The following is a 13,733-nucleotide window of genomic DNA, read 5'->3' as shown; positions in this document are numbered from 1 at the left end:
TTCAAAGGTGTCAGTCTTATATGTCCCTTTCAGTTGGCCATCCCAGATTATTGAGGAATTTTTTTTAAGATTTTATTTATTTATTTGAGAGAGAGCATGAGGAGGGGGAGGGGCAGAGGGAGAGGGAAAAGCAGACTCCCCGCTGAGCAGGGGGCCTGATGCAGCACTCCATCCCAGGACCCCAAGATCATGACCTGAGCTGAAGGCAGATACTTAACCCACTGAGCCACCTAGGTGCCCCCAGTCCTTAAAGAATTTTAAGATAGAAACCTCTGGGGCCAGGCAATGTACTGCATACTGGTCAGTAATACTTAAAATAATACTATGAAAGTCCCCCAAGCCCATTTTACAAATAAAGAAATATGTACACCTGAAATTAATGTAACATTGTCAGCTATACTTTAATTAAATCTATATAATTTATATATATATGACTAAGAGAGAGAATTTGGTTGTGATGGTGGAGCCAGAATTTGTTCCTAATTCTATCTCTATATAAAGCTCAGATTCTTTCTGCTACCCTATGTCAGAAAAGACTAACAAAATTATAGTTTAATAAAACTAAGAAAAAAATCCCACAAAATTCACCTGCTTACCTTCAATGAAGAAGAAAGAAGCAGGAGTTACATAATCAATTATAATAACATAAAATAACCAAAACTATTTGAAATGTCTATTTTTCCTTTTTCTAGGGCACTTTTCTCAAACTAGGTGTCTTGGGGCACATTAAAAGGTATACCATGAATAAAAGTTGTCCGCCATCAGATATATTCGAAAACAGCAGGTTAAACAAAGATAAAAAGTGACTTTACTGAGGACTTCCCAGGATCTTTAATATACTAATATATACTGTGCATCTCCAGAAAAAGCAAATATATTTGATTAGGAAAAAATCCATCCCACGACTCTCAGGAAGACCTATTAACATCATCTGGTGATGTTAGAAATACTGTAATAAGAGATTAAAACAAAATGAAATAGATATGCTTTTATTGTGTATTAATATAATAATATTCAAATTATAAGGCATATTATGGTGAATATTCTGTTACAAATGAGTTATAGTTGTGAAGTATTTTTTATTTTATTTATTTTTAGTATTTTATTATTAAAGTATTTTTCATGATTTTTCCTTTAGTTTCACTATATAAGAAATGGAAGCAGAATTCTAGCATAATTTAATAATTCTAATATAATAATAATTCTAGCATAATTTAATGGTTATCTTACTAAAATTTGAAAATAATGAAAACATTTTCTGAGCCTAAAACATATCTTTTCCCTGAAACTTGCCTTAAAAAAAAATTGTAGTTTCTCTGCATTTGGGAATTGTGTTCTTAAAACTTACCAAAACTGGTAGTATTAAGATCAGTAGTGCAAAGATAGAACTAACATTTAATAGGGATTGTGTGATTGGAACTAAAAAGCAAGCAGAAAAAATATTTCTTAAGTACACATTAAAGCTTCAAAGAGCTGACAAGGTATCTTGTGAGGAATTACTTGGTCAAGATCTGGGAGAGGATAAGATTTGAGAGAGGTGAGCCTAGATTTGGTGACTTTGTTTGCCTGGGGTATATGACCTAAGATAGAGTTTTATGGAGTTAGGAAGATAAAAATCTAGTCCAGGTCCTAGGACCTTGGTACACCATGCTGTGGGCTGATACCCTAAATAGCTGAACCCTAACAGTAAAGGTAAACTAAAAGAACCTCAGTGATGTGAGCTGAATTTTGGAGCCTCTTTTTCACTCAGGGATATTGCTGATACTTGGCATGAGCAGGGCTCTGAGGAACAGGACTGTATACTAGGAGAGAGCTGCTGCTAGGGACAAGAATTAGCAAGCTTTTGTAGAAAGTAAGAGAGCCTCAAGCATACAGCCAGTTATCCTGTTGGGATATTTGCCAAATCCTAGGGTTTTACAGAATGGGAGCCTAAACATCTCATTGGAAGGCCTTTGAAAAGCAGAGGAGACATTTTGGCAGCCACACAAGATTCAGCCTAGAGTTATGAACCTGCCAATGGGGGGAAACCCCAGTGAATTCCCAGGCTCTCTATTTAAAACCCTAGAGGGCTATGCTCTTGGAATGGAGAATAGCCAAAAATAGCTTGAGCTTTATCAGAGCTGCAGCCCACCCTCCATTCAGCACAGTGCCTGATTGGGTTAAGATGATCAGCTACCATTTTGTCTGTCTACCCAAGGGAAGGGAAACCCTCTCTGGAGGCACTATGTGAAAAACTAGAAGACATGGCAAAAGACATGAAGGCATGATCAAAAACTAAGAGATAAATATGGACAGTAGAATCAGATCCACAGATGATCCTGATAGTGCCTCAAAAAGTTAAATAGGGAATTACCGCATGATCCAACAATTCTGCTTTTAGGTGTATACCCAGAAGAATTGAAAGCAGGAACTCAAGCAGATACTTGCATACCAGTGTTCACAGTAGCATTATTCACAATAACCAAATGATGGAAACAACTCTAACATCCATTAACAGAAGAATGCATAAACAAAATTCATGGAATGTTATTCAGCCCTAAAAAGAATGAAATTCTGATGCATTCTACAACATGGATGAACCTCAGAAACATTATGCTAAATGATATAAGCCAGACACTAAATGACAAATATTGTATAATTCCACTTATATGAGGTACCTAGAATAACAATTATAGATAAGTTGGGAGAATGGTAAAAGGAGTTAAAATATTTAAGATTCTCATCATATAGCAGAGTAGGGTAAAAGTATCAACTAGATAATATCAATTAGTCTATTCATAACAATTAATAAAATGTCCCTCAATTAACTTTAGAGTTTGTTGATTGAAATATACATATTGTTATTTCTAGGATAGCCTCTGGAATAGAAAGAGAATGTATCATCTCCAAACTAATAAAAAAAATGGAATAATAAAAGAATACTCTGTTCTAAAGAAGGCAAGAAAGTAAAAAAAAAGGAACATATAGGCAGTAGAATTACAAAATACATAATAAGACGATAGATGTCACAAATTGAAATCCCAGTAAACAGACTCAGAGACTGAGATTTGCCTGCAGGATGTTTATTGGGTTGGGCTCTTGAGATTAACATCTGTGGGGAAGTGAGGAAACAGGATAGACCAGAGAAGTTAAACTGCACTACAGTGGTAACAAAGACCTCAGTCAATTCTACAGGGAACTTTGGAGTTGGGGTAGCCTTGCAAATGTCCAGGCATTTATACCCTGTCACTGACCAGTCACTGGATACGGTTTTCTACCCTCTTCCACCCTTTCTTAAGGGGACATGACCTTGGGTAAGGCTGTATTGTAGGCTGAGGACAAGTCCCAAAGAAAAATTCAGCTGAGAGCTGTTGACTACTTAGATGCCCAACAGGTGAGGGAATGAGTGCTCCAGTTCTGGACAAGATATGGCTGACTTACCATGGCATTGGCTGTAGTATATTTCAACCCAAATATGCTGGTAATTACATTAAATGTAAATGGACCAAATGCTTCAGTTAAAAGGCAAAGACTGTCAGACTGTACTAAAATTTTTTAAAAATTATAGTTACAAGAGACACATCTAAAATATAATGATGCAGATGGATTGAAAGTAAAAGAATAGGAAAAAAATTCATGCAACTATGCAAATTATAAAAGAGCAGATGTTTAAAGGAAAAACCATAGTTATATATATATTGATGTAAGTTTTATATTACACAAATTATACCTCTTTTTAAAGCCTAAATCAGCCCTTACTGGCATGAAATGTAATGCTTTTTAAATTTGTTTCTCCTGGGTGCCTGGGTGGCTCAGTCGGTTAAGCGACTGCCCTTGGCTCAGGTCATGATCCTGGAGTCCCGGGATCGAGTCCCGCATCAGGCTCCCCCCTCAGCAGGGAGTCTGCCTCTCCCTCTGACCTTCTTCCCTCTCATGCTCTCTCTCTACCATTCTCTCTCTCTCTCAATAAATAAATAAAAATCTTTAAAAAAAATAGCAGATTTATTAAATAAATAAATAAATAAATAAATAAATAAATAAATAAATAAATAAATTTGTTTCTCCTGTGTTTTAGTTTTACAATGTCTGCCTAAGTAATTGTCTGGCCTTTTCACAAACGTTGGCAATATCCACACATACTTTTTTTGGCCCTGGTAATTCCTGTTATGAAATGTAGAGTCTAAACTGATTTTCTTTCTCCCTCTGTATTACTACATAGTCTGTTCTCTTATTTAAGTGGGCTGAACTGAACCAGAGCATATAATAAGATGGCTGATTTTCAATTTGGATATAAAAATATAAAACTGCCTTATCTCAAAACCACATTTAGCAAAAACATGCTTGCCAAAGGATTTGTAGTATCCTGTGTATAAACTCTGGACAGATTTACTTCAAAATCCTCATCTTGATGGACTAAGGAAGATTGTAAAGAAATACAGAAGATCCCAAAGAGGCCCTACAAAAATTACTTGCTGAAGTTTAACAATGTGGGTTCTTTCCTTCCCTTTGTAAGTTGGCAGTTTGACTTTTAACTTTTTTCTAGTTCTTTTTTTTCCTATTTTTAATCATTTAATACTTATTTTTAAGATAACTACTATCACATACCAATCATATAAAAAGTATAATCCATTTTAGAAGAAGTATCAGTCAACAAGTATTTTTTGAATACCTACTACATGTCAGTCATTATTCTAGATGCTGGTGATATAATGGTAAGCAAGATATGCAGAGTCTGTGTCTTCAGGAGCTTACATTCTTATAGTGGAATATGTATAATAAAAACAGAAACAAATAAACAAATGACTTCAGGGACTAAGAAGTGTAATAACAAAGGATACAATAGCAATATTTTGTAGAAAATGGCTAGGGCATGCTACCTGAACCGTAGTGGCTGGGAAAGTCTTCCCTGAGAAGATGTCATTTTTGAATTAGAAACTGTTGAGAAGGAAGCAATTGTATGAATATCTGGGCAAAAAGCATTTAAAGAGAAAGGACAGTGAGTAAATGTCCAAAGAGGGGAGTGAGGTTAGGAAATATGGTTGGTTTCATGAATATTTTATAAAAATCTGTATCATTACTTTAGTCATATCATGTACATTTTAAAATCTTGGATATTGAAGGTACAATTTATCAAGTAAGGAAAACTTCTTGATAATAAGTAGCTTAACCATATCATGTTAGTCTACTGGAAAAAATACGAGACGGGAGTCAAAGCACCAGACTTACACTTTCTTGTGATGTACTGTATGACTTTTAGTAAGTGACTTCATTTCTTTGACTTCCTGTTAAGTTCATTGTACAGGTAGGAAAACTATCCCTGCCTGCTTGCCCTGCCCACATCACAGATTTTATGGAGATAAAGTAGAATTGGAACAGTTACGATGGCTTTCTATCACTTAATGATACTCTCACATATCTATTGAATATATAGAAGGTTCTCAAGTCTTTGACTTGATTCCACTTGGCCCATGGCAAGTACCTTAATAGTTGATATTGCTGTAAGCGTAACATTGTAATTCAGAAATTTCCCTAGAGGGCGCCTGGGTGGCTCAGATGGTTAGGCGTCTGCCTTCGGCTCAGGTCATGATCCCGGGGTCCTGGGATCGAGTCCCGCATCGGGCTCCCTGCTCCTTGGGAGCCTGCTTCTCCCTCTGCTTCTCTCTCTCTCTCTCCCTCTCTCTCTCCCTCTGTCTCTCATGAATAACTAAATAAAATCTTAAAAATAAATAAATAAATAAATAAATCTTAAAAAAAAAAAGAAATTTCCCTAGAAAACTGCTATGGCTGTCCCATTCCGAGCGTTGCCTCCGAGCCAGATCATTGTATGGCAGTCAGATATCATAGGTGATCAGCAGAGTGTGATAAGCAGTTTACTTATGTCTAAGACTCATGGTCTATCTTGTCCTACATAGCTTTCTTGTTCTCGGTATATCTACGTCTTTTTCCTTCTCTCTCCATTTGTGTATGAGGTCATAGCTATTGTGGTGGTTAAGAGCATAAGCATTGGAATAAATGAGCTTCAGGTTTGAGTTCCAGCTTTGCCATTCCTTAGCTAGACAGCTTTGTCTTAGCTTATGTAAAATGGGGATTAATAATACTGTCTCATCAGGTAGTTGTGAGGATAAAATGAGTTCATGTATTGAAAGGCTTAACACTGCTTGACACATAATAAGTGCTCAGTAAATCATCATTATTTTCTCAAGTTTATGTCTTTGAATCTGACTCGGGAAGATAAGACACACACACAACATTATACAATCAGTTGTATCAGTCAAGATTCAAGCAGAGAAGCAGAAACCATAAGAAATACATATTAAGAGATTTATTATTTATTATTTAAATTTTTATTACTGTTATTTGTTAACAACATGGATGGACCTTGAGGGCATTATGCTAAGTGAAATATGTCAGACAGAAAGACAGGTATTGTATGATCTCACTTCTATGTGCACTCTAAAAAATAAAACAGCAACAAACAAGAAAAACAAGCTCAGAGATACAGAAAACAGATTGGTGTTGGCCAGAGGCAGGGGGCAGCAGGGAGGCAAGATGGGTGAAGGGGTCAAAAGGAACAGACTTCCAGTTATAAAATGTCATGAAGATGTACAGCAAGGTGACTACAACTAACAATACTGTGTTGTAGGGCAACCCCTTTGGGCTCCCTCCGTCCTTGGGAGCTTTATATTATCACTTCACTATCGTTCAATAAACCTGGCTCTGCTGCCCACCAAAAAAAAAAAATTATTATTATTATATATTATTTATATTTACTTATTATTTATATATTGTATTATTACTTATTTATATATTATTATTTATAATATGTTATATATTGTTATATATTTTAAAGTTGCTCAGAGAGTAGATCTTAAAAGTTACCACAAGAAAAAAACATTTTGTAACTATGCGTGGTAATGGATGTTAACTAGACTTACTGTAGCGATTATTTCACAATGTACGCAAATATCAAATCATTATGTTGTACACCTTAGACTAAGATAATGTTATATGTCAGTTATATTGCAGTTTCTTTTTAAAGATTTTATTTATTTATTTGACAGAAACACAGCGAGAGAGGGAACACAAGCAGGGGGAGCGAGAGAGGGAGAAGCAGGCTTCCCACGGAGCAGGGAGCCCGACGCGGGGCTCGACCCTGGGACCATGACCTGAGCCGAAGGCAGACACCTAACGACTGAGCCACAGATACTTATTGCAAGGGATTGGCTTATCCAATTGTGGGGGCTGGCTAGATGAGGCTGAAATCCATAGGGTAGGCTGTTGAGGACAGGCTGGACCTCTTGGGCATGGGCTGAAGCTGCTGTCCAGAGGCAGCATTTCTTCTTCATCATGGGAGCCTCAGTAATTCTCTTAAATCCCTTCAACTAATTGAATAAGGCCCACCCAGATTATCTAGGATAATCTCTCATTAAAGTCAATTGATCATGGGGGCGCCTGGCTCGCTCAGTCAGTTGTCTGCCTTTGGCTCAGGTCATGATCCCAGGGTCCTGGGATCGAGCCCCTCATTGGGCTCCCTGCTCAGCAGGGATTCTGCTTCTCCCTCTCCCTCTGCCCCCCGTTCGTGCTCTCTCTCGCTCTCTATCTCAAATAAATAAAATGTTTAAAAGAAAATCAATTGATCATGGACTTCATTATATCTACAAAAACCTTCACAGCAACAACTAGATTATTATTTGCTTTATTAACTGGGGACAGTAGCCTAGCCAAGTTGATACATCCAAAGACCATCAGATCAGATGAAAATGGTTTAGTTTGTACCAGAAATAGTTGTACTACACAAATTTAAAGAAAGAAGGCTTCAATGAACACAGAGATCACTGTGGGTAAAATAGCAGAGAAAGGCTTCATAGAGGACATAGAATTTCTGTAGGCCTTAGAGAATAGAAAGAATTTGGATAGGCTCTCAAGGAGCGTCTTTCTCCTTTTAATTACAAACCAGGCTTGCTTTAGCACTTTTATCCCAAAGAGCAATTTGCTGACTAACATTAGATCTGAGAATTCCCAGAACCATGCAGTTGTAGCCACTGAACCACAGCCTTGGTTGGTGGGCCATTTGGCTGCCTGTAAATTAACATATCTTCCTCTTTTGTCTTTTTATGGTAAGTCTTAAAAACAAATTTAGGATGTTGATCAACTCAGATATGTATTTCATATAAATTAGGTACTGTGTGTGAATTAGTGTAATTTAGTAATCAAGTATATTTCTCATAATTTCAACATTGGAAATCACTATAGAACATTAGTATTATTTACCTGAGATGTTTTCTCTAACCAACAGATAATTTTTATTAAAAAGTATCATAAGGTTAATGGGCTTAAAGCTTAACTTATTTAGGTTCCAGGAAGCTAGGAGCCAAAACTGGGATTAATTCCGTACATCGTACATTGATTTACAATTTGAATTAAAGTTTTTTATGTTCAGTTTTTAATAAAAGTATGATACTTTCCATAGTCACATCCATCATTTAGAGCTTGATTCCAGTGAAATGCATAATAGCCTTTTAAATAGTAGGTTTTTAAAACTCTGAGAAAGAAATACAGTGGGGATGGTGTATGCTGGGAAGCCAAGGTTAACTTGTGGAAGTTTTAAGCACTGAGAACTGTGTTCTGCTCTCCTTTGTTTAAAGGCAGCTTTCTCTGAAACTGAGGGCAGCCACTAATTAGATGTGCTGGAAGGATCTATTTTTTTCTAGTTGTGCTTTTTTCTTTTATCCACCAAGCTAATTATAATATGTTGTATAATTCATTGTACATTTTCCCTGATTATAGAAATCACTAATTCACTCATTATTTCAGCAAGTCCTATTTTGGTGCCTAACCATAAAGAAATTTTGCACCATTTGACTGTGTAGTTTGCTGGGTTCTTTAAAAAAGAAAAATAGAGCGGGGGGAGGGAGAGAAGTTTTTCTTATATACAATTTTCAAGACAACATTGTTTAGTAGTGATATTTCTGGCATGTTGCCATATGATTGAGAGTGTTTGTTTTGAGGGTCTGTCTGGATAATAATGAGGAATCACTCACTGCCATTCTAGTGAACCCTTGTATTATATGAGCACATGCTTTATTCATTCATTCATTCATTCATGAGAGAGAGAGAGAGAGAGACTGGGGGATGGGCAGGAGGGTCAGAGGAAGAGGGAGAGAGAAATGTTAAGCAGGCCCCAGGCCCAGCATGAAGCCAGGTGTGGAGCTCCATCTCACGACCCTGAAATCATGACCTGAGTGGAAATCAAGAGTCGGATGCTTAACCGACTGAGCCACCCAGGCACCCCTTTTCTTTTTTTTTTCTTTAGAGAAAGAGCACATGCCTTAACTTGGAAGCAATAAAAATGAAAGAGCCCCTAAATTTTATTACAGTCTCTTTTAAGATCTAATTTCTAGAGATAATGGTTTGTTGGTTAAAACAACTAGCTTAACATATACTAAATTTAGTAATTTAGAACTATGGTTTTAATTAGATAGTAATACATAATTATTTCATTTAGCTTTGCATTTGCTTAGAATCAAAATTATTATTTGACTCGAGAGGTTCATTTTGTGCTATTATCCTCTGTTTTTAAAATATGGGGCACCTGGGTGGCTCAGTCATTAAGTGTCTGCCTTCGGCTCGCTCGGGTCATGATCCCAGGGTCCTGGGATCGAGCTCCGCATCGGGCTCCTTGCTCTGTGGGAATTCTGCTTCTCCCTCTGTCCACTTCCCCTGCTTGTGTTCCCTCTCTGGCTTTCTCTCTGTCAAATAAATAAAATCTTTAAAAACATAAATATATATATATGGGATGAATCCATTTGGAACCTGCTGTTTTCAGAGTAAAACCTTAATTTTTTCCTTTTAAGAAAAGTAACGTTTTGGGGCGCCTGGGTGGCTCAGTCGTTGAGCGTCTGCCTTCGGCTCAGGTCATGATCCCAGGATCCTGGAATCAAGCCCCGCATCGGGCTCCCTGCTGGGCGGGAAGCCTGCTTCTCCCTCTCCTGCTCCCCCTGCTTGTGTTCCCTCTCTCGCTGTGTCTCTGTTAAATAAATAATAAAATCTTAAAAAAAAAAAGTAACGTTTTCTTTTATGCCAATTTGAATTAGATTACTAGTCTCTTCTTGGTGAATTTACAGAAAAATATTTACTAAGCAAGTTTATTTCAAATCTTAACAAACATAAACCCTATTCTAAGAATAATGCTACTGGTTATAATAGCATTTTTGGTGTCCTTTGTGTGTTATGCTGCACTCTCTTATATCTTGTGATGGTCATTGTAATCCTGAAACAGGTGGTCTTGTTACTATTAGCATAATTCTGAGAAGCAGTAAAGAGACTAAGGGTTAAAGCCAGTTTAGAAGAAACAAACCAACAGTAAAACACCATGTTATTTTAGTTACGGGCTTACCAGTAGTTACTAGAACCAGCAGATACAGAGATAAGATATGTCCCCGCCCTGAAGATGCTTACAGACTAGTAGAGGATATGGAAAAATAAACAAGAAGCACATAATTGAGCCTGGGAGTAGGGTTGCTAAATTTAGCAAAATAAAATGCACAAAAACAGGATGCCCAGTTAAATTTTAATTTAAAATAAACAATGAGTTTATTTTTTAGTGTATCTCAAGTATTGCCAATAAGCAACTAATAATTTTCCAATATAAGTATGTCCCATGCAGTATTTCACTGGGGTGTCCAACTGAGAACATCCAGAAGACTTTCTGGAAGAGGTTATATCTTAACTGGATTTTGAGGAATGGAACACTACAAGCAGAAGGAGGCATGTCCGTAGCCACAAAGATAGGACAGAACGCTACATTCCAGGAAGCGCCTGGCCAGAGCAGAGAGCATGAGGAACAGTTTACTGAGATCACATTAGCACAGTCAAAATCATGAAAGCCCACGTATGTCCTGTTAAGGAGTTTGCCTTTTATCCTCAGGGCAGTATAGAGTCATAGAAGTTTTCTTTTCTTTTCTTTTTTAAAAGATTTATTTATTTATTTGAGAGAGAAAGCAAGGGGCCAGAACACAAGCTGTGGGTAGGGGTACGGCAGGGAAAGGGAGAATCAGGTTCCCCACTGAGCAGGGAGCCTTAGATGGGGCTCGACCCCAGGACCCTGGTCCCAGAACAGACACTTAACCATCTGAGCCACCCAGGCGCCCCTTAAGCAGGGAAGCAAGTGGTCAGATAAATGTTTCAGAAGAATTTCATCAGTTGTGGAGGGTGGGTAGGTTGGATAGGAGACATCAGAGGCAAGGAGACCAGTATTATGGTTGTTATAGTAATCCAGGCACAAAGGAGTCAGGGCTTAAACCATGGCATTTGTGGTGGGAATGGAGGAGAAGAAAAAGTTTCAAAGGATATTAAGGAAATAATTTGATTGCCAGTTGAGTGTGGCGGGGGGGATGAGGAAGAAGAAAAAGTTTAAGACAACTCACTGTCTCTTCCCTCAGATGCATGGGTGGTTGATGGCACCTCTTAATGATGTAGAGAATAAAGAAAGATTAAGTTTGGATAAGAGGAAATAAGTGTCAACAGCAAGCATAGACTACTGTTTCTAGGAGCTGAGCTGGAAATCAGTCGGTTTTGGTTTGGTTTGGTTTAAATTCTTTAAAATTGTGGTAAAATATACATAACATTTACCATCTTAATCATTTTTTGTTTTTCAGTTTGTCTTTACCTTTTTTTTGCTTTATTGATGTATAATTGACAAATTAAATTGTAAGGTTTAAATTTTAAGAGTACAGTGTGATGATTTGATATACATATACATTCTGAAAGGATTCCCTCCCTCAAGGTAACACATCCATTACTTCACATATTTATCTTTTCTGGGACATGGGAGTGAAAGCATTTAAGTTCTACTCTCAACAAATCGCATTTATACAATACAGTGTTACCCACTGCAGCCACCATCTTATACATTCGATCCTCAGACCTTATTCATCCTCTAACTGAACATTTATACTCTTTTACCAACCTCTCCCTATTTCCCCCACCCCTCAGCCTGTGGCAACTACAATTCTACTTGCTGTTTCTATGAGTGTGTCTGCTGTAGATATCGTATAAAAGTGGAATCACACAGTACTTGTCTTTTTGTGGCTGGCTTATTTCATTTAGCATAATATCCGTAGCGTTCATCCACACTGTAGCATGTTTCAGAATTTCCTTACTTTTCAAGGTTGAATAATAATCTGTTGTATGTATATGCCACATTTTGTTTATCTATCTGTCCATCGATGGACCCTTGGGTTGCAGATTCTGCCTTTTGGCTGGGAAATTGTTTTACTTTTAAAAATTTTTTTAAAGATTTTATTTATTCATTTGAGAGAGAGCACAAGCAGGGAGAGCGGCAGAGGGAGAGGGAGAAGCAGGCTCCTTGCTGAGTAGGGCTAAATCCCAGGACCCTGAGATCATGACCTGAGCCGAAGGCAGATGCTTAACCAACTGAGCCACCCAGGCGCCCCTGGGAAATTGTCTTAAACTGACCTCATCCAGTTTGGTTATGCACACTCCCTAGATTCTGTTTTGAAAAATAATGGTAGCTACTGAAAAGGTTTGGTATCAGTATTAACTACTCCCACACAACCCTATTATTGTGTTATAATGAAAATGATGTCTGCCACAGATATAGGCATTTATTCAGCACATTGTTATTTGTAAGCAGTCACAACACCTTTCATATAATCAGTCTGTAAATTTATTAAAGTTCTAATTATGTCCTTTTATGTGTTCCTTCAACTTGCATGAAAGATTTACTTAAGGCAAAAGCAATGATGCTCCAGAGGCAAGCTTCTATTACCCTCATAATTAGCATCAGGCAACTAGAAATTCTGAACCAGTGATTCTCAAAATGTGGTCTCTTTGACCAGCAGCATTAGTATCACTTGGAAACTTGCTCCAAATGCAAATTTTCAGCCTCACCTAAAACCAAATGAGTCAGGGGGCACCTGGGTGGCTCAGTCGGTTAAGCGTCTGCCTTCGGCTCAGGTCATGTTCCCAAGGTCTTGGGATTGAGCCCGGAGTCAGGCTCCCTGCTCGGCGGGAAGCCTGCTTCTCCCTCTCCCACTCCCCCTGCTTGTGTTCCCTCTCTCGCTGTCTCTCTCTCCGTCAAAAAAATAAACAAAATCTTTAAAAAAAAAGAGAGAGAGAGTCCGGAACTCCGACACTGGGGTCCATTTGTCTGTGTTTTAACAAGACCTTCAGGCGATTTGAAGCTCCCTAAAGTTTGAGAATCTCTGTTGTAAAATGATTAACTCTGAGTATCTCCCCAAAGAGAAAGGTTATAGCTTCAGCTGGTTCTTATACCTCCATTAGGAAAAGGTAAGGGATAGCCCATATTTTAGCCAATCCACATATCTTAAATCATTCAATTTCAGCAATGATAGTCCATTTCTGACATTCCCTATGATATTTAACAAGCTAAAAATTTCACCAATGTAATCCTAATTTGCTAATTAACAAAATCCCAGAAATGGATCGATCTTGATTAAGCTGTGGACAATAGAAGCATGTGTAGTAGTTGCCTTGGAGCATGTGCTTCTTTATTACCTGATTAGGACTCTTGCAGAGCACCTGTGCATTCCTGGATGATAAATGCACAAATACCACACTGTGTCTGCTGAAGAATTTTAAAGTAAATGACAGACATTATAATAGAAGGGAAGGAGAGAGTGGAGAAGGTTCTTGTGTGTGTGTGTGTGTGTGCGTGTGTGTGTGCATATGCGTGCGTCTGTGTGTGCATATGCGTGCGTCTGTGTGTGCAT

At 37.8% G+C, this 13,733-nt stretch overlaps 1 protein-coding gene across 3 annotated transcripts in view; it reads left to right on the top strand.

Moving 5' to 3' along the window:
- The window catches only part of DIPK1A (divergent protein kinase domain 1A), a 119,377-nt gene that overhangs the window by 88,155 nt on the left and 17,489 nt on the right, over window positions 1-13,733 (top strand). The window lies entirely within an intron of this gene.

Source organism: Zalophus californianus, chromosome 4, assembly GCF_009762305.2.
Source record: "Zalophus californianus isolate mZalCal1 chromosome 4, mZalCal1.pri.v2, whole genome shotgun sequence".
NCBI classification, from domain to species: Eukaryota; Metazoa; Chordata; class Mammalia; order Carnivora; family Otariidae; genus Zalophus; species Zalophus californianus.
Note: the sequence above shows the minus strand (reverse complement) of the source record. Positions and strands in the feature narration are given on the sequence as shown.